Source organism: Lithobates pipiens, unplaced genomic scaffold (genome assembly GCF_037356315.1).
Source record: "Lithobates pipiens isolate NorthernLeopardFrog02 unplaced genomic scaffold, aLitPip1_a1.2 Scaffold_19, whole genome shotgun sequence".
NCBI lineage: Eukaryota > Metazoa > Chordata > Amphibia > Anura > Ranidae > Lithobates > Lithobates pipiens.
Genome location: NW_027507764.1, coordinates 548562495 through 548584613, shown reverse-complemented (window position 1 = coordinate 548584613; position 22119 = coordinate 548562495). Strand labels below are relative to the sequence as shown.

Sequence of the window (22119 nt, the reverse complement as noted above, 5' to 3'; positions counted from 1 at the left end):
TCATCACCAAATGGTTCTTGGATGGTTGGGAGAAGTTTCTCTCGGAGGATGTTCTTTATTCATGGCTGTGTTCTTAGGCAGAATTGTGAGCCCACTTCCTTGGCTGAGAAGCAACCCCACACATGAATGGTCTCAGGATGCTTTACTGTTGGCATGACACAGGACTGATGGTGGCGCTCACCTTTTCTTTACCCAGTCTTCAGCTGTCCAATCCCTGTACCTTTTGCAGAATATCGGTCTGTCCCTGATGGCTTTTCCTGGAGAGAAGGGGCTTCTTTGCTGCCCTTCTTTACACCAGGCCATCCTCCAAAGGTCTTGTACTCACACCTACCTGCTGCCATTCCTGAGAAATCCCAGCACTGGTGGTGCCCCCGATCCAGCAGCTGAATCAACTGTAGGAGACGGTCCTGGCACTTGCTGGACTTTCTTGGAGCCCTGAAGTCGTCTTCACAAATGCAGTGGAAATGTTTTTATGGGATTAAGTTAATTTTCACAGCAAAGAAGGACCTTGCAATTTAATTACAATTCATCTGATCACTCTTCATAACATTCTGAAGTTTAACCCTTTCATGACTAAGCTTATTTCTGACATTTGGAGTTAAAATCTGTATTTTTTGCTAGAAAATTACTTAGAACCCTTAAACTCTCTCTATCGATCTATCTATTCGGTATTTATCGCTGGAAAGCCGATCGCCGGCGCTAATAAACCGGGCATGCAGCTGCGGGCATCATCCCGGTATAACCCCCGAAAGCAGAGTACACACATCTGTGTACGCTTGACGGCAAGGGGATATACAAATTGCCATAAGAACTCAGGCAGCAGACTTTTTGAAAATTACACAAAGTATTTTTCACAACTTTTGGCCACCGCTGTATATATTATACGTTCACATCAGTTCCTGCCCTCATGGAGCTTGCAATCCCTAACTCCCATTCTACACATACTGGGGTCAATTTAGATGGGAGCCAATTAATCCACCAGCATGTCTTTGGAGTGTGGGAGGAAACCGGAGTACCCGGAGGAAATCTGCAGAGGCAAAGGGAGAACATGCAAACTCCAGGCATGCAGTGTAGCTATACAGATTTAGATTTCTCAGATTCACTCAATTTCCCCTCTGATTACCCGAATGGTGACTGCAGCTGATTGGCTGTTCAGATGACTTTTTTTTTTTTTTTTATTCCAGTCCAATTTGATGACCCCTGGGGGTGCCAGTAGGGCCAACAGCGGCTCAAATGTTTATTTATTGCAGCAGGAATTAGCTGACTATTGAGCCATGTGTGGCCAGCTTAGATCCATCCATGCAATTTCAATCCCATCTCCTTGTGGTCAATGGAAACCAATTGTATGTCTTCATTTGCTTAACAATCGAGTAAATTGTCACATGTATGCCCCGGCTTTATTTCTGTCCCAGTTTTTTTACTTTAGCGATCCTGGCTCCTGAGAGGGGGGATGGGAGAGGTGCTCGCTACATACTACAAAGGCTGGCAAGGGATTGTTGGCTGGCTGTGATGTTGACGTCAGTTTGGGGGGTGAGGGGTGGAGGGGCTGTTTTTGCACTGGAAGGAGTGGGGGGGGGGGTCAAGGAGGGTGTTTTTACACTTTAGGGCGTTGAGGGGCGGCGGCTGTTTGGGAAATGGCGTTTTCAGAGTTTAATCAGACACTCCCAATACCGAGCTTTATAGTGCAGAGTCACTAATTAGCACATCATAGCCCCAGCAAATGGCTGCATATAGAGATGGGGGGGGGGGGAGAGGAAACGCAGAAAGTATTTCTGTAAAGACCCGCAACAGTTTTGTATTTCTTTTTTTATTTACTTTTTTTCAATTTGAAAAGGATCATTAACCCCAAAATTAAGTTAGATCCTATATACTGTGTATGTGTGTGTGTGTGTGTGTGTGTGTATGTATGTATATGTGTGTGTATGTGTGTGTGTGTGTGTGTGTGTGTGTGTGTATATATATATATATATATATATATATATATATATATATATATATATATATATATATATATATATATATATATATATATATGTTGGATCCTATGAAGACCTGACATTACAACATGAGAGCAGACAATACAATTCAATACACGAGGATCGGAGGGCCCTGCTGTCCTGTGTTGGTTGCCATGATGGTTAAAAGGCGACACCAAAACAGCCGCAGCTCATTCCCCGCCATAAGATTGCTGAGCTGTGCATTTTTATCCACTTCAGCCCCGAAAAGATTTTAACCCCTTCCTGACCAGAGCACTTTTTTCAATTCGGCACTGCGTCGCTTTAACTGACAATTGCACAGTCACGCGACATGGCTCCCAAACAAAATTGACTCCCCCAACCACAGCGCTTTCTTTTGGTGGTATTTGATCACCTTTACGGTTTTTTATTTTTTGTGCCATAAGCAAAAAAAGAGCAACAATTTTGAAAAAAAAAACACAATGTTTTTTACTTTTTGCTACAATAAATATCCCCCAAAAATATATAAAACATATTTTTTTTTTACTCAGTTTAGGCCGATACATATTCTTCCACATATTGTTGGTTAAAAAAAAATGTCAATAAGCATTTATTGATTGGTTTGCGCAAAAGTTATAGCGTCTACAAAATAGGGATAGTTTTATGGCATTTTTTTATTTTATTTTTTTTAATTGGTAATGGCGGCAATCTACAATTTTTATCGTGATTGCGGCGGACACTTGACAATATTTTGGGACCATTGTCATTTATACAGTGATCGGAGCTATAAAAAAATGCACTGATTACTCTGTAAATGACACAGGCAGAGAAGGGGTTAACCACTAGGGGGGGCGTGAAGGGGTTAGGTGTGTCCTAGGGAGTGTTTCTAACTGTGGGGGGGGGGGGGGTCTACCAAGGACATGACATCAATCACAGGGAGCAGTGGATCTCTGTCAGGACACAAGGCAGAACAGGGAAATGCTTGTTTCCCGTTCTACCTCTCCACACCGCAATCGCAGATCGCCGGAGAACATTGAGTTCCCGGGACCTGTGGGTACGCCTACCTACACCTACCTGTACTCCCATTTGCCTGCCTGTGCCATCGTACATCTGTGGGCGGCAAGGCGGCATGGTAGGGAGCCATCTTTTGGTCATCAGCCTTCTTATATAAAGTGTATGTAAACCCTCTGACCCTATCGACTCCCTCTATCTGTCTGAGCCCTGGTGATTTGACTCTTCAAAATTGAATGACAAATTGCACATTATTTTCAGCAAGGGAACCGTTCAAATCATTGCGACTTTGAAAAAAGTTCCTGCGCTACCTTTCTGTGATTTTCATTGCGACTTGCACTGACTTCTGTTAAATGAAGTTGCAAGCCGCAATGAACTTGCTGATCTAAATCGCACTGATATGTGGCTTTGAAATCGCTCTGAAGTAGTGAGAGTTAAAAGCCGCACTGTTGTGAACCATAGCTTAAGCGGTATCAGCCCTGGTTCACACTGGTGCAGTTTTGAAATTATGCTACTTCAGTGCAATTTCTAAGCCGCAGATCAGTGCGATTGCAAATCCCTGATTTCATTGTGACTTTGTTTGACAGAAGGCTATTAAAGTTGCAATGAAATGGGGAAACAAGAAGCGAAGGAACCTTTTTCAAAGTCGCAACATGAGTCGGGTCACTTTGAACAGTTCCATTGCTGACAACGGGGTGCAACTTGTCATTCGGTTTGGAACTGTCAAATCGCATGACCAATCGCACCGATGTGAACTGGGGCTTTAACTCAAAACCAAAAATGTATTATTTTGCAAATTACCAATCAATAGATGTGGTGGCTGCATTAGTTTTTTTTTTTCTTTGGCTTTTTCCCCTTCTGTTTTCACCTGGTGATCTGGCCAGTAACACACCTCCCGTATTGGTGATACACAACTCTGAATAGATGAGAAAAGGAGGCACAGCAGACAGCGGCATTGTCAGTCTGGGGGAGGGGTGGGAGTGGTAAATGTATTAGCAGGTTTAGATGCACTAAAACAGTGTTTTCCTTTTTGGGATAAAGGGGATTTACATAAAGCTGATAATTGAAAGCACCCCTGCCAGTGTTGAATAATTTGTTTTCATCCATGTAAACTGAACTGACATTCTGCTGGAGAGCTTGTGCTTTTGAGAAACAACATACTTGTTGGCTGGATCACCAGATGAAAATAGAAAGAAAACAAATGCAGTCATCACATCTAAGAAATAATAATCTGCAATATAATAAAGGTTTGCTTTTGGGGTTAAAGTGGTTGCAAAGTCTTAAGGTGAAAAACCTTCTGTACTGCAACCCCCCCCCCCCCTTTTTTTCTTACCTGAGCCCGATCCAATCCAGCCATGTGCACAAGCGCAGCAGCTCCAGCCGCTATCACTCTCCTTATTGGACAGATTGGTAGTAGCTGACAATCAAAAGATGTGACGCGGTCGAGTCCCACTGTCTGTATCAATGGATGCAGCAGTGGGACTTGGGAGCAATCCTGCACGGGTGCCCCCATGGTAGAGCAGCTTTCCGTGGGGGCACCTGATGAAGAGAAGAGGCCTGGAGCGCCGGCGGGGGACCCCAGAAGAAGAGAATCTGGGCTGCTCTGCGCAAAACTATTACACAGAGCAGGTGAATATAGATATGTGTTTTTTTGTTTGTTTTTTCTTTAAAGAAATTGAATGTTTACGACCGCTGTGCCCCCATTGGGGAGAGTCACCCTCTTTGTCTGGTTTACCATTATTACTAAAAGAAAATCCCAGATTTAAGGTGGTCACCAGAACAGGAAGGGAGATGAAATCTTCCCATGGGGATGCTAGTTCTGGTGACCTAGATCAGTGGTTCTCAACCGCAGTCCTCAAGTACCCCCGACGGGCCATGGTTTCAGGTTTTCCTTTTCTTTACACAGCTGCTTTATATCGATGATATGGTATTGATAAGAGCTATTTTATCTAAGGGAAGTTCCCAAAACATGGCCTGTTGGGGGGTATCTGGGAACTGAAGTTTAGAACCACTGCTCTAGATGACAGCCAGAGATTCCTCTACTTCCTGCTTTGTCTAGGAGACAGGAAATGAAGGAAAATCTCTCCAAAGGAGCACAGAAAACCTGACGGGTTAAAGCCCTCCTTTACTATAGCCAAAATATTTTGCCTTTTTAGTTCCACTTTAAGAACTACTACATTTAACCACTTCCTTACCGGGCCATAGTCAAAGGACGTCCCTGGGAGGAGGTGGCATTCCAGGGTTATGGCTGCAGCAATATGCAATAGCCCCAATATTGTTTTTTTCAGCTGGTGATACCTCACGTGTGGCTTGAACACATGTAGGCAAGGATAAAAGTGGTCCGCGTGGTGGACTCGCCACTTTCAGTGGGGTTTTTTTGGCTTACTTGGCGGATTGGGAAACCCGAAAACCGATCCGGAGGTTGCTGCTGGTTACAGAGATGAGGGGAAGAAAGATGGCCCCTGCCTATCTCTATGGCTTAGGAGGACCAGAGCGGCCTTTATGACGTCACATCTGGTTCCGGCCCAATGTAAACAAGGCTATTTTTTTCTTTTTAAAGCGTCAGATCAGTGTGTGTGTGTGTGTGTGTGTGTGTGTGTGTGTGTGTGTGTGTGTGTGTGTGTGTGTGTGTGTGTGTGTGTGTTTTTATTTTTTTATTTTTTTTATTTCATACTTTACATTGTAATGGAGAGATGCGGGGTATTATTGACCCCAGATGTTTCCATACAGATGACTTGTCATTGCTTATTTTTATCTCAAGGAATGTTTACATTCCTTGTGATTAGAAATAAAAGGGAGATATATATATATATATATATATATATATATATAAAGGGGGGAGTGTAAAAATAAAAGTAATAAAATATATTTTAAACCGCCCCGTGCTTGCGCACAGTGGTGAATGCACTTGTAGGTCATGCCTACATGTGTTCAAGCCACACGTGAGGTATCGCCAGCACTAGATCTCCTCTGTAAATTTTAAGTACCGTAGTTTGGCACCAGTCTATGTTGGGCATTTAATTTACTCAGCGTAACAACATCTTTCATATTTTACAAAAAATTGGGTTATATATTGTGTGGTGTTCGTGTTTATTTTTTTTTTTTTTTCTGTGTTTTTTTTATTTTTTTATTTACTAAAGTGTATTTTTTCCAAAAATTGCATTTGGAAAATCGATATGTAAATGCATAAAAGAAATTGCCATTACAACTATGTTATTGTCTAGGGCCTCTTCTAAAATATAAATATATAGGTTCTAAGTAATTTGTATGAGAGGAGTGTCAGAATTGGCCCGATAAGCAAGTGGTTAACAAAAAATATATCCATCAAGTAGTGTTGATGCTGGACATTTCCCTTACAGGTAAGGAAAGTCATTTTCCCTAGTAAAGCCTTCATTTTGGACATGGGGGGGGGGGGGGGGGGAGCCCTCTGCCAGGTTTTGTTGCGGGGCCCCATTTGTGGAGAATACCCCTCAGTTCTAGCTTGAAAAGGAGGGGGGGGGGGGCACAAACCGTAACAAGATCTCCTTTACTAACATAAAATAGGGATAGGTTAGTAGCTTTCTATCCTGGTGACAACTGCTCCCCACATTTCTTGCCTCGGTGTCACAGGGACAGGACCTGAGGTGAAACCTTCACAGGGGTCATAGATCTCTAACAAAGCTTGATGGAATTATTTACTCTTCCAAAGCCAATCCAAACTATACAAAATTGGCTGGGAAAAAAATATAGTCTGTGGGTTGTAAGGCCTAATGCATACAGGAAGTCAAAAGCGCCACCTTTACAGGCGTTCAATTTTTTTTATTTTTTATTTTTTTTTTCTTGGTGTTTGTTTTTTTTTTTTTTTTTTTTTTTTTTTGTTATAACGCCCATCTATATTAGTCTATGACCATGCACACATAGGCGTTTAGGGGCAGGAAAAAAAAATCAAATCAAAAATGTTTAGGCACGGTAATGCATTCTACTGGCCAGAGTAATTGAGTATACTGGCAAGTAGAATGCATTAATGCCAAACGCATAAATGCACATGCCAAAACATGACTTTCGGTGCATTTTTTAAGCTGCGTTTTCCTTCAGGGGACACAGGCATCCTAGGGTGGGAAAAAACCCACCCTGTGTGTATGAGGCCTAAAGCTTGTGTGGTGTTTTTTTTTTTTTTTTTTTTGTTAGCCTTTTTCTGCTTCAACGTCTTAAAGATACAAAGGTGACTTTTTTTTTTTTTTTTGTTTTGTTTTTAATGTAAAAGGGTGGCTTGCCCTATTGTTCCGTATGGTAAACACACCGGAGGAGCCACTTCAATAGCTTCACAGGCCAGCAAAATGGCCGCCCGTCTAGTCTCATCTAAATGCTAATGAATAATTAAAAGTTGCAGCTCTGCATATGAAATGCGTGGACCGAGGCGCAATTAGAAGCAGGCGGGAGCCCACGAGAGAGGCTGAGGAGTGCGGCATCACTGGAAAGATGATTAATTAGGGAGAGGAGCTAAATAAAAACACCAGAGCCCTGCTTATATGGCTGACTAGAGGGGGATGTGGAGAGAATCGGCGCTGATACAGCTTAAAGGATAGATCTTTTGTGAAAACGTTTGTGAGCTGGGATGTAAAACAATAAATCCGTTTTGCGGTTTTGGGTGTTGTGGTGCTGTCTGGTAAAATGTGTATGCGAAAATGGCGGTCTGCAGCAATACTGGGCCTTGTGTGTGTTGCCATGCTTGGGTGTGATGAGGGCAACATCGTGCATACCTGACAGATCTGTGGGGGGGGGGGGGGGGGAGAAATACAGTTTAAAAAAAAAAAATACCTAAAAAATGCTGCTTTTAAGGGCATTTGCGTTTTGGGGGGGGGGGGGGGGGTTGCCTCTAAACCCCAGTTCATGTTATTAGCCTGTGTGCCTATACACACACAGGCATTTACAGCCACTTAAAGGTAGTAAAAAAATTTGCTTGCACGTTCAGGAGAGGAGCGTTTTAGGCAGAAGAAACGATTGACGCGTGATGCACACTAAAATGTGTAAACATACGTTTAACGCTTGAGTGTTCATTCATTTCAATAGCCAGAATAAAATAATATTCTGGCCAATGATATGAACGAACGCACACAAATACTGGATGCGCCTAGGCGTGCCTTGAAGAAGCTGTTTTTTTGTGCGGTGCTTTAGGCGTTTAGAAGAGGTGCGCATCAGGCCTAAGCGCTTATTCACGTTAACAGTTGAGGGGAAGAAAACACAGCGCTTGAGTCGTGTTTTTATGCCCCCCCCCCCAACCACTACCTATTTTAGCTGCAGAAGCAGCCGGGGTGTACACATGCCACAATGCTTTACGCCCACGGCAGGAATTCTACCCCCGTCGGTGGTCATACCGCCTTGCATGTGCGAACCATTCAAGTGAAAGAGGCCAATTTGCAAGCATATGGAATGCACGTGGTTGTCGCACTAGTGCAGGGTTAAAGTAGGAGATGGTACAATGCCACCTCGCCGCCTGTCAATTGCTCTCTGAAGAGCAATCTGGATGCAGATACCTCTTCAGAGAACAAAGCACATGTGAGTGAGACACAAATTGTCTAAAGCTTTGCAGGTACACCTTGTCATCACTGAATGATTAAATCTGATTGGTAGATGCAGGGTGCTACAAACAGTTTTTATTTCAAGCATTTTTATGCACAATGCTCATAAGATGTTGGCATTACATGCTTCAATAAATTATCGATTTTTCATTTCCTATCGATCTCATGCGATGGGAATAATCAATCAATAGTCCACATCCCATTCCATTTGATATAGCACACTTGGGGAAGTGGATTTTGAGTGGTAGTTGGGATACTATCCTCAGTTTCAAGCGTACGTTATCGGCCGCTTCTCTGTTTCATAAATACTCATGAAGAACGTATCTCAGTGCTGGTTCAATTTGATCAAAATTAAGTCTAAATCAATCTGGATGGTTTGCAGATTTAATCACTTTGAATTGTATATCGATCAGTTTAAAAAAAAAAAAGAAAAGAAAAAAGGTAGCATTTATATTCACTATAATAGATCTGACAGAGTTTTGGCGTTGTGGCTAACCATACACTGAACAATTTTATATACAATCGAAATTTTGGTCGGTGTAATCTCTGCATGACAAAAGCAGATTGAGCATTAAGTTTTTTTTGTTTTTTTTGACGCACAACAAATGCTTGACAAAATGTGTCTGCTACCTGCGCTTGGGGTGCCACTAACAATGGCACCGCAAACACGACTGCAGTATGTTCTGAAACCTGTGGCAAAACGCACGTTTTATCGTTTTGTCACGTGTTTAGAAAACGCAGAGGTGTGAATGCAGCCTAAACACCTTTTGGGGCCCATTCACACCAGTCAAGTGTACTGTGGTGTGTTAAACGTGCGCGCATTGGTTTGCACGTTAACGTGCAGTGGATCAAAGGTCGCTCTTGCTGCATTTTTATCAAATTGCACTAGTGGGCTGCAACACAAGTGTCCTGAGTGGGAAGTGCAGGCTGAAATGTATGAATTGTGTAGCATCTATGCCTATAATGCATACATTACTGCATCACAATGGTGTTTATTAAAATCTCCGGGGTTTAACCCTAGCTGTTTAAATTTAAGCGCAAAAAGCAAGTCTTGGTGTGACAGGTTCACTTTGAAGTGCAGTTTTGTTGGTGGGGTGGGGGGAGGGGTTGGCAGCCCCTAGATCTCCTCCCTCTTCATCAATTTCGGTGATACAAGTGTAGATCTTGGATTAAGACCAAGCAGAGATACGCTGCCACATTACTCAGGGCTGGAGCTGAGATTGCGGACTTGTTCATACAGGTAAAACTCTTTAAAGGCATAGTCTGCCTTTTGCAAAAAAAATGAAAAATGAAGTGCACTTCTATTGATTCATAAACGTGTATGTGTGTGTATATATATATATACACACACACACACACACACACACACACACACATAAAAATTTTGTATTGGAGCCTGCAAAGCTTTACAACCGTGATCAGTGGATTGTGGGTGCAACGCTCTGACTGTCTCCTCCAGCCTGAGGTCCAGACTTTCAGCTATGGGACTGAAGTAAGTATCGATGGGCTACAAGTATGGTGACATCACAACACTTGTGCTCCATTGAGGACTACTCACCATGGTGGAAGATGGGACTTGTAGTTTTCTCATTCTCAGATTCCTGTGAATGCGGACGCATGCACAGCTGATCCAAAGCAAATGACCGCAGGGAGGAGAACCCCAGATTCTGTAAGGGAGTAGGAGGTCAGTTTGAGGAAAAGGACACTGGATTCTGAGCTTGTTTCGTGCTACACCCTGTATATGGGTGAAACCTGGTCGGAAGATGGACTTCACTTTAAGTCCGTTTTATTTTTGTTTGCTTCTCTACCTAAATGGTCACTAGCCCATAACAACCACCCAAAACCTGATATGCACATGCTTGTTCCAACTCCAGTGTATTGAAAGTGCCAGGGTGACGGAACTTGCACCTTCCTTGTATGCTCAACACAGGCGCTCAGGACAGTTTTGGCAGACTCGACCGCCTAAGATTTGAAATATTCCCAACAGTGAGACCCCCTTCCATTATTAATCCTGATTGTCTTCCTTCCCACCTGGCTGTTTGGGGTGTTCCCACTCTCCTTTGTGTGTCCCAGCTCCTCCTCTCAGTACAGTGTGAAACTCTCATAATGGCCACAGCAGGTGTCCAGGAACTACGCAGAGCTCTCGTCAGTAGAGTTCTCCAGAGGTGGAGGAATTTATCAGGTGGTTCAACTCTCCAGCATCTAACAAACACTAAAACATCTGTTTTTTGAGGTGGACTGACGTTTTCATTCATGGACAAATGGGACTTATCGTATTCACTTATTTTGTTTGCAGGTTATGGTAAGACCATGGAACGTTGTGTGACACATCGAATAGGGATCCATTATAACCAAGTTATGATCTGAGGTAAGAGGTATGCTATGGTGATGTTGTGTTCACAAGCATGATTGGATCATATTTTTTGAGAAGTACTGTGTGGAATATGGATGATCTTTTCAATGAGCCGAAATACTAAAAGCAACAATGAAAATTTTCATTTTTAAAGGGGATTTTCACTTCCTTGTGTTCCTAGAGAGGACTTTTAAATGAGTTGACATGAATGTATATATTGCGCTAGCTGTGGCTATCCTTACATCTGTTTACTTCAGCCGTTACCAGACACAGTGCTTACACCCCATGGCTGAAATCTACCCCACCACTGGCAGATCCTGAATAGCGAACATCTCCCCCAGAGACATTATGGAACAGTCTCTGGAGAAGGTTCCATAGGAAGTGTCTTCTAATCCTCTCCATTTTGAAAAGATGGTTCCATAGGAAGTGTCTTCTGAACTTTCTGAGAAGGTGGTTAAGTGAGTCTTCTGAAGGGGGGAGGGGGGCTTTTTGTGATTAGTTAGGTTTAATGGAATTCTACTTTAAGGCTGGGATCAGATCTTTGTGTTTGAGGTAAAGTGCAGTTCAGCATCATTCATATGTAAGTGCATTGTGGTGCCAAACCAAAGCACTAATGCCGGCCATACACGGTTCGAATTTCGAAAGAATTTTCTTTCGAAAATCGTATCTAAGAATTTTCGTATGAATTTCGCACCATTAGTGGGCTGCAGCAACAGCCGATTTTCGTGCGGAAATAAAATTTGAGGAATCGGACATGTTGGAAATTTTTAGAAAAACGAACGATTTTCTGATCAATGATGGGAGAATCGTGCGAGAAACGTAAGAAAATGTACGGAGATAAAAGAAAATGTACGGAGATAAAAGAAAATGTACGGAGAGAAAAGAAGATTCCCAGCCAAGAAAATTCTTTTCTGTAGCAACATGAGGTGAAATTGAAGGCTTGGTCGGCCGAATTTCGAAAATCAATGGTGGCATCATCGGATCACAAAAAAAACGAATTTTCTGATTTTGAAAAGAAAATTCGTTCGAAATTCGACCGTGTATGGCCTGCATAAGGTAGCACACCACCTTCTTTTCTCACCTACACTCTGGTAGTTAGATGTCCTTTTTAAGTCATGAGGTTTAATGCAGAGCCCTACATTGGCTGTAAGAACACCAAGGCATCATACAGGGCCAGATCATGGGGGAGCAGAGGCAAGTGCCCAGGATTAGGTTAGTAAAAGTGCTTTTTGCTGCCCTCTGGCCTTAGCCTCTTGCGGTAGAGGGCAGCCCCCCAACTGCAAGGGAGCATTTTTTCGTTCTCCCCAGAGATGGGCTTTAAGTAGTGGAGTTGGATTCATATTCTGTGATCTAGGTAACCAGAGGGAATTTGCATAGGCCCTTGTTTATGGTTCTCAAAGGAGAGAAAATGGTAAAGGGTTATTCTGGCAAAATATATAAAGTGATATTACCCACTTTGTAACCGGGCCAATGCTGACACTTCGCTCCTACGTTTTTTGTTTTTGTTTTTTGCTACAAAATTTCTTGGAACCCCTAAACATTACATTTCTTTTGTTAGCAGAGGCCCTATAGAATTAAAGTGATGGGTGTTGCAATTTTTTATGTCGCATGGTATTCGTGCAGCGTTTTTTTTTTTGTTTTAAAAAAGACACAAAAAGAACGATATTTACCCCGATATTATAATAATTTTTTTTTATTTTGTTATTTATAATGTGAAAGATGTTACACAGAGTAAATAGATACCTAACATGTCATGTTTTAAAATTGCGTCTGCCTGTGGAATGGTGGCAAACTACAGTGCTTAAAATTCTCCATAGGTGATGCTTTTAATGCCTTTACAGGTTACCAGTTTAGTTACACAAGAGGCTCTAATGTTCAACAATATCTCACGTGTGCGGTGCGATGACCGTTTACACATATGTGTGCGGGAGTAACGTATGCGTTCGCATTTCTGCATAAGCACGGGGGTGTGCTTTAAATTTTTAAATTTTAATATTATTTTATAGAAAAAAAAAGTCTACACAACAAAATCCCTTGTGACAGCATGTGCCATGACCGGTCCTCTTTATGGAGAGATCTGGGGTCCCCAAATCTCTCCTCTGACCAGCCATGCGTCTGATCAGACACAGATCGGTCTTATCTGCTACTTTCCTGGTACCTAACGGCCAGGTAAACAAAGAGACGGAACTGGAAGTGATGACATACTCACCGCTCCCAGGTTTCCAGGGTCACAGAGAGGGACGAACAATGTCCGTTCCTCTCTCTCTGTTCCGTGCAGCTAATGCCACCGGTCGCATCGCTCCCAGGTTCCGCCATTAGACACCCGCAGAAGTGAAGCCACTCTAATCACTTCTACTTGAAAGGGAATTGCAGATTGTTAAAAAAAAAATCCATACAACTACTTTAACCCAAGGACGTCCATTAATGTCCTACGGTTAGTTAAAGGCTCGACTTTTTATTTTTTTATTAATAATATTAATACATTTATTACTTTTTTAAGTTAAAATAATAAACGTGTTATACGTGTCTGCTCTATGGTTTCGCACGGAGCAGCCCTGATCCTCCTATTCTCTCAGGTCCCTCACCAGTGCTCCTGGCTCCTTGCCACAACCCTCCCACCACGGACACTCAGAGGGGCTCAGCCCTGCCCCCCTCTCTCTCCTCACTGGAGGTGATTGACAGCAGCAGGAGCCAATGGCTCCCGCAGTTGTCTCTGAGCCAATGGGAAAGAAGAGCTGAGAGAGATTCTGTTTTTGTGCACATTGCTAATCGAGATTGGGCTCAGGTAAGTATTAAGGGGTGGGGGGGGGGGGGGGCTTGGGGTGGAGTAGCACGCAGGTTTTTTTATCTTCATGCTTAAAATGCATGAATTTAATCTGGCCTTCCCCTTTAAATCGATGCTTTGCTTGCAGCACATAAAATGGCTTTGGTCCTGCTTGGTCAGTGGTTTCATTAGGGTTACCATCTGTAATAACAGGAAAGGCTTGTGTCGTAACCTTTTTAAATGCCTCTTGAATGCCCTTCAAAGTACCAGTCTGACATCACTCGGTCAGACTGCGATGATGTCATGGAAATTTCCAGGCAGTGACTCAGAGGCGGTGACTGTCAGGAGACAGAGCAGGGTGTGAGTTATTCATGTCCCTAAAGGAGAACTCTGGGCCAATCCGAGATCATTAATATATTTATGAAGTGAAAATCTATTTGCCGGTGTTAACCCTTTCAGCGAAACAAAAATCCCTAAGTCTACTGCTGTAGCTGATAAAGAGACCCAACAGTGTAGCACCTCTGTGGGCTTCTGACACCAACTAGCCATTGTTGCCATTTCACCCAGCCGTGCCTTTTTTTTTATTTTTTATTTTTTCCTTGCATTCCAAGAAAAGAATGGGTCTTTGGTCTCTTGGTTGCTTGCCAAGCTATGCAGCTTTTCCATGGATCTGGTGCCTGTATTCAGTTTTTTTTTTTTTTTCTGGTGATTCTGCCAGTAACACACTTCCTGTGACAACACTCGCCATAAGTCAGGAAGCATCAGGACTAGAAAACACCACCCCCCTCAGCTCCATCACAGGAGGTGTTCTGTAGTCCAGGAATAATTGGGCAGGGCCAATGTCACTAAAGAATAGGACCATACTGAATTTCTGTCAGGATCAATGAGTATTTTTCACTTATCAAAAAAATACTATCAGTGGTATATCTAAAGTGTAACTAAAGGCAAAACTTTTTTTTTTTTTTTTTGTTTTGGATGGAGTGGAGAGGGTTTAGAACCCCTGTCAATTTTTATTGCTGTCTGTTTCCTATTGTGGAGATTCACCATCTCTATTTGTCTTCTTTACGGTTATCAGAAGTGAAAGTAAAAGAAAATTGCACGTTTTGGGTTGTCCCTGGAGGAGAAATCTTCTAATGGAGACACTAGTCCTTGTGACAACATAGGATTCCCATACTCTGGAGAAATTTCCTCTCACTTCCTGTTATGACTATTGGACAAAAAGTGAAAGGAAATCTACCCAATGGGACAAAGCTGGAAAAAAAAACACAGGGGTTATAACCCTCCCTAACCCTATCCAAAATGGGGGAGTTTTACCTTTTTAGTTTGGTCCAGTCCTTTTTAGCCCAGGCTGGACCAATGTAACTATGCAATAAAACCAAACATGGAATCCAGCTTTAAAAAAAGAAAAGTGCTGCTTGATCTTGTCACTTGCACCTTTATGTTCAGAAACGTTTTGTCCACCAGGAGCATTGTGGATATTTGACATTGTTAGAGGCTGCAGAGACAGTGTATTTGCAGTCATATTTACTTTGATGAGATAACGGGATCAGGTGGAAGCAAATTTAGAGCTGCTGCCCCTGAATGTGTATTGTGACAAAACCGTACATCTGAATCAGGTTTTTCAAACATAAGCTGTTTCAAGATTTAAAAAAAAGAACCTTTAACCTACATTCCAGGGTGGATACATTTTTTATTTATTTTTTTATCAGATTTTTTTTTATTTTCATTTTTTTTATTTTTTTTTATTATTATTACATTTCATTTAAATAAAATGCTTTTGCAGTAAAAAAATCTATCTAAAGATACATTAATAATTTAGTTTATTCAGCATGAAATGGAGCTTAGTTATGTGGCATGAGACTGTATAGTCTGCAATATTTAATTTTTTGGTAAACTCATTCAATGAATCCAAGCTCTGCAAGCTGAGATAACATGCACTGCATTGATGCATTCACACAATTTCACAGTAACCATGAGATAAAACAAAGTTATATTTCTTTATCCTTTTTAAGTAATATTCCTTTATCCCATTGTTCTGCAAATCTATGTACACTACAAACTGTATGATTTGAATTGGTTCTGAAATTGCGAGTTTACTAACCTGAAAGCTTATTCTAAATGGGAAACCTCCGTTTTTTTTTTAAATACTAAAGATTCTAACTGCCAGCAAGAATTTAAAGAGCATCGGTCATTTCAGATCCATCATGGCAGCGAGTCAACAACAGGTCAAAGGAGGAGCCGCTGCAGGACAGAGATGACAGTTGCTTTTTAAAAATTATAAATCGAGCCTTTTTACTAGTGTTTTAAATTAGATCCACCCTGCTACATTCACATTGGGCTGATCTGACATGTCAAATCGCATGTCAAATTGTAGCCTATTGCCGGCAACATCACTGTCCGAATCGGTGCAATGGCAACTTTCCCATAAGTAGTTCCTGTACTACTTTTGGCACTTCAGGGGTGATTTCTATAGGCACCTGTGCATGAACCCCCACAGATGTCTCTCAAATGGTTCCCACCCCCCCCCCCCCCCCCATCCCGAAGTCGGACTTAATTGCCGGTTTGAATTTGTGCGGGTTCAGCTGAACTCGCACGATTTCAAACCCACATTCAGCGTGAACCTGGGCTCAATGTGACTTTATCAATTCCTGATTAACAGTTTAAACACAACCCGGGGTTACACTAGGTCTGCGGTTGCACTTATGTCTGAGTACTTGGGTCTGTCCCATAATCCTTAGCAGGATTTTTTGTCACTCCAGCACAGTCTGTCCCTACAATTCTGCTCTACCCAGCTGAGGAAAGTGCAGAGAGTCCTCAGACCTGGACTGGAGGCAGATTCTATCAGTCAGTGCATGCCGGACCTGTCAGGAAATATATTCTGCTCTACAGTCACTAGCTCAGGCCCTGACCTAGATTTCTCCCCTTTTTCATTTTGCTTCATTTCATTTCGCTGCGGCTGCAAATTATTTCACCTGTTCTCCTGTAATTCCCAGCCTATGGGTTACTGTCCTATTATTGGAGTCTGAGATGAAAAGGTGTGGCAGGTGCAGTGTTGGGTCGCTGCCCATATTAAGCACTAGGCATCCCTTTTTGGGCCTCGTTCATTCCAGCGGTGAAGGGTGCGGTAGCGATGCATTGCAGTTGATGCATCACACTTTTTTTTTTCCTTAGCTTTATTAAAATGTTGCAAACTGATATTTCATGTATCTTTTATTCACTGCATTAGGTTGCGATGTATGGTACTGCATTGCAACACGCTGCGCTGAAAAAGGTACAGCGTGTCCTACTTTATTCAGTGCATATCACTGCAGCAAAGTGGTGGGAACGGAGTTGTGGGACTCGAGGCAAATTGTTGTCTTGCTAGCCTGTGCTGGGCAGCCTTGTCCAACATACAATCCACATGGTGTGAACAACAGCTGGAATGTTGTTTCTGTTAACAAACACTACCAACTTTATCAAGGGGGCACTGAAGATAAATTCCACACTGTTACTTTATCTATGAACAAGTTTTGATTCTATTACATATCAATTATAGGACATTTATATAACATTGACAATTTATGCCAGTGCTTTACATTCACATCAGTCACTGGTCCCCTGGAGCTTACAATCTAAAGTCCCCATCTCACTTGCACTAGGGCCAATTTAAATCGCAGCCAATTAGACTTTGGAGGAAACCAGATTACCCAGAGGAAACTTTTGGGAGCACGGGGAGAACATGCGAACTCCATGCAGATAAAGATGACCCTAGTGCAGTGATGGCTAACCTCGGCACCCCAGATGTTTTGGAACTACATTTCCCATGATGCTCATGCAGTCTGCAGTGTAGTTGAGCATCATGGAAAAGGTAGTCCCAAAACATCTGGGGTGCCAAGGTTCGCCATCACTGCCCTAGTGCTTCAAAGTATTGCTGATCACAAAGCCACTATACTGCCCATTGAGAGTATATTTCAATATTTTACTAGACCATGTGATGCATGATATTTTTCAACACGTGATTGATTGATTTCTGATTCTAACTTATGAAGTGAATCTGTGTTTCATGATATACTTCAAAAACTAAAAGCCCTGGTTAGGAGCAGATACCGCAAGATGCACACTATTGATAAGCCTCTCTGATTTTAGGGGACTTTTAGGGGTAATTTGGATATAATGTAGTTCAAGAGAAATCAACTTTACGTTCCCTTTTTGCTTTATCACATAAGCAATGGGACACTTTTTGCGATCTCGCTTGCAGAGCATTTGATGGGTTTACTTTTGACATTTGGAGTGAACTTGTACTGGACCTGTTATCGCCATTATAAAGGAGGTACCTATTGTGACTAGTGGTGGGCATATGTCTTCAGGGAGTACTCTGGTCACCATTGGGCATGACATTTTAAGAGATGCTGTCACATTGTCTCTGAAAAGCACCCCCACCACATGCAACTTATTGCTCCCTTTCCATGTGTGCCTCCATTGCAGCCAGCACCTAATAACCAGCATAGGCTAGTTTCATAGACTTAAAGCGGTTGTATGCCCGCAAAAAAACAACAACCTGTAAGGCAAAGGCATAATGAGCTAGTATGTACCGCATACTAGCTCATTATGAAATACATTGGAACGAAGCGCCGGCATCACCTCCTGGTCCCCGCTGAGGGAGCTGACATGTTCCCTCTGCGTATCTTCTGGGTTCGCGGCGGCTCCAGCGCTGTGAGTGGCCAGAGTCGTGATGACATCCCCTTTCCGGCAAGGAGCTCTGATTTTTCCGGGAGCATCCGCCGGACCTTCAGAGCGCATGCAGCTGCTTGCAAGGTGTATATCTCCTAAACCGTGCAGGCCAAAGCACTACATTGTGGGTGGGTGCCATTGATAAAAGTCCCAGTTCCTTTACAACTCGTGGAGGCTAGAGTAGCTGGGGATCAGATCATTGGAGAGATGAATACTTTTCATAGACAGTCATTTTGCCCTGAATGGGCTTTTTTTTTTTTTTTTTTGGGCCCATTCACACTTTTTTGCATTATGACAATGCACCTTTTCTGTGTGTTGGTATGCCATTGTGAACGGCACTCCCAATGCAGTGTCCAGTAGAGCACACTACAGCATGCATATACCATGTGTTGTGGCACGTAGTATCCATGCCTTGGGTGAACATTGGGTTTTGTCCTAAATTTCCTATCTAAACAAGGTAGTAACTTCTATTTACCAGTGAAATTCTGCAGCAGCCTGTGGAGAGCTGGTATTTGTCACCAGGCTGGAAATAAGCACATGAGGTGCCAGGATTCTCTGTAATAAAGAACTTGACGCATATTGATGGCGTGCTTGCTGCAACTTATGTCTCTGCTTTGTGTGCATCTTTTGCCGCTTCAAAAAGCTGTGGAACTGAAAAACCAGCATGACCTTTCTGGTAATGGGGTATTGTGACAGAGCGAGGCTCTGTCCCTATGGAAAGGGATTGAAAATGGACACACAGGTTGCATGTCTGCCGACTACAGAGTGTACATTTTGAGAGGAGTAGACTGCTTTGGCAGCTTTCTCCGGATTTTTCGATTGCCAGATGGGACTCTGTAGTTTGGAGATTTCTAAGAGTCTTGGGTGGGACGGGATCTCCAACCCTGTGTCCAGGTGTTGTGGACAGCCAGCAGGGTTTGTGCCCAGATGCACACAGCCCATATAACGAGGGGCTGGTAAGAGCTGTAGGAAGTGGAAGGTGGAGTGTGAGCAGCTGGCTGCTGTTGAAAGACAGACCCCCTATTAGGAAAACTGTCTGCCCTGTGTGAGACTATATCCTTGGTGAGGGGGGACTTTTGGTCTGAAGGACTGGGAAGGTCGGGATGGCTACAAGGGCCTAGGAGACAAGAAGAGGGTCCGGGAGAGCTGAGGTGACTAGCAAGTCTAAGGAGGCTGGAGGAAGTCCTGCAGTCTGGGGGACAGTGAGCAAACCCAGGGGGCTGGGGAATCCTGTTGAGGCCAGGAGTAGGCCTAGGCAGCAAGGAACTGCAAATGAGGCGGAGTAAGCCTAAGGGCCAGGTGGCTTGGCATTTTTTTCATTGTTGCATTTGCCGGAGAAGAACCCATGTGTGCGAAATCCTGTGTATAAACCTTTTTGTTCCTTTTAATAAAAATTGTCTGCTACGCTCTTAAAACTGATAACGGGCTGCCGTGGACTCACTGGAAAAATGCATCTATTAAATCAGCTAAACGCCCCCAATGTCTCAGTATATATAGCCAGAACTTTGTTTTGTATTGTGTAGGGAAGGGCTACAACCTCTGTCAAGATTTTATTGCTTTCTGTATCCCCCAGTGGGAGTGTCATCCCCTCCATTTATCCTGGAGATTGTCCCTGGAACTAAAACTTGTCGCTAGAAGAAGCGAAGCAAGGGATCTTCCAATGGGTACTTTGGTAGAGATTTATATAGCGCCAACAGTTTGCACATCGCTTTACAACATGGGGGCAGACAGTACCATTACCATACAATTCAATACAGGAGGGATCTGAGGGTCCAACTCATAGCTTAAAATTCTAATGCCCTGTACACACGGTCAGACTTTCTGGCGGAAAATGTGCAATCGGATCTTGTCGGAAAATCCGATCGTGTGTGGGCTCCATCTGACTTTTTCCGTCGGAATTTCCGACACACAGTTTGAGAGCAGGATCTAAAACTTCCCGACAACAAAATCCGATCGTTTAAATTCTGATCGTGTGTAGACAATGTGCCACGCATGCTCAGAACAAATTACGAGACGAAAGCTATGGGCTACTGCCCTAAATATAGTCCCGTCGTACGTGTTCTACGTCACCGCGTTCTGAAAGATCGGATTTTCCGACAACTTTGTGCGACCGTGTGTATGCAAGACGAACTTGGGCCAAAATCCGTCGGAAAAAAATCGGACTTGCTTTTGTAGTCGGAATGTCCAACTGTGTGTATGGGACATTACTTTCTTACAGATTTCCTTTAACTTACCAGTTGTGTCTTCCAATGGGGACATTGGTAGAGATGTCCTCTTACTTCCCTGTTGTATCTTCCAATGGGGACATCGGTCAAGGTGTCCTCTTATTCACCTTTTGTATCTTCATGGGGACATTGGTAGAAATGTTCCCTTACCTTTTGTATCTTCCAATAGGGACATAGGTAGAGATTTTTTTCCTGCTCCCCTTTTGTATCTTGCAATGAAACTATGGTAGAAATTTCCTCTTGTTTACCTTGTATCTCCATGACAGGAAGTGGAGAGTATTCTCCCCAAAACACACCAAGATTCAAATGAGAATATTTTTTATTTAGACCATGTTTGCTTATACTGGAGCTCTGGCTTTCAATATGTTCGATTTTTTTATTTTATTTTTTATTTTTTTTATTATTATTATTATTTATTTATTTTTTGAGTCTTCCTGAACACAATACACAGATTGTAAACAACGAATTTAAAAAAAAACGTAACTAATTAAAAACAAACCTAAAACATAAACGGCTGCTCACACATTATTGCTGGAGACAATATACAGGATATAAATAAAGAAAATGTGGTGCACAAAAAGTAATAGATACAATCCAAAAATTAATCAAAAGACATATGTACAGACAGGAGAACATAAGCATGAATAGTCCCAATATGAAGAAGAGATTCCACCAATCAGGAGCAAATCGCCCTCCACCATATCAAACGGATAGGAAGGTAGTAGGGTCCTGTCACCGTCACCCAATAAGACTGACTCTTACCGTCAGTGCATGGGTAATGCACATATGACACCAATTCAAAATGGTGATTCCTTCCAGTCAGTACAATGGAACAGGCACTCTCACAGCTTGAAACAGGTATAGGGATCCTTATGTGGCTCAATAATCGTATGGATGAGATAAAGACACCGCTCATTGCGCAAGTATCTTAAAATATATTCCCCACTTCATTGTAAATAAAAATTACACTCGCATTTAGTTGAATAATTAGCGAAAAATATGAAGCAACCAGCGCTTCAAAAGTGACCGCTGCAATGTCAAAGTCAAACAACCAAAGAAAATTATATATAAATAAAAAATATAAAATTGAATACAGAATTATTCAGAACATTCCATGTGGATAATATGGCTGTGCCTGATGGATCCATCTGGTTTGTAATTGGGAACCCGCCCGAGTAATATCCCCCCCCCCCCCCCCCCCCCTCCAGTGAGCTGAAAACTTATCAATACCCAGAAAGGTCGTGCCTTCCGGGTTACGGTCATGTTTCAACGCATAGCATTTCTACAGACTATGCTTCAGGTACCCTCTCGAGGTCGCCCACGTGATTGCTAAGCCTGACATGCAGCATGCGAATCGTACAGGCCCAGTCACCGTGTGTCACCAGTCAGGCCCAGTCACCGTGTGTCACCAGTCAGGCCCAGTCACCGTGTGTCACCAGTCAGGCCCAGTCACCGTGTGTCACCAGTCAGGCCCAGTCACCATGTGTGGTCAAGTAGTATAATGACTAAAACATGTTTTATAAGATTGGCCAATATGACATTG

General features: G+C 42.7%; 1 protein-coding gene across 1 annotated transcript in view; it reads left to right on the top strand.

Annotated features, from left to right (window-relative positions):
* The window catches only part of ZHX2 (zinc fingers and homeoboxes 2), a 90772-nt gene that overhangs the window by 44734 nt on the left and 23919 nt on the right, over positions 1–22119 (top strand). The window contains exon 2 of the mRNA XM_077493273.1: positions 10821–10892. The gene's annotated coding sequence lies outside the window, so the exon portion shown is untranslated. The remainder of the gene's footprint in view (positions 1–10820; positions 10893–22119) is intronic.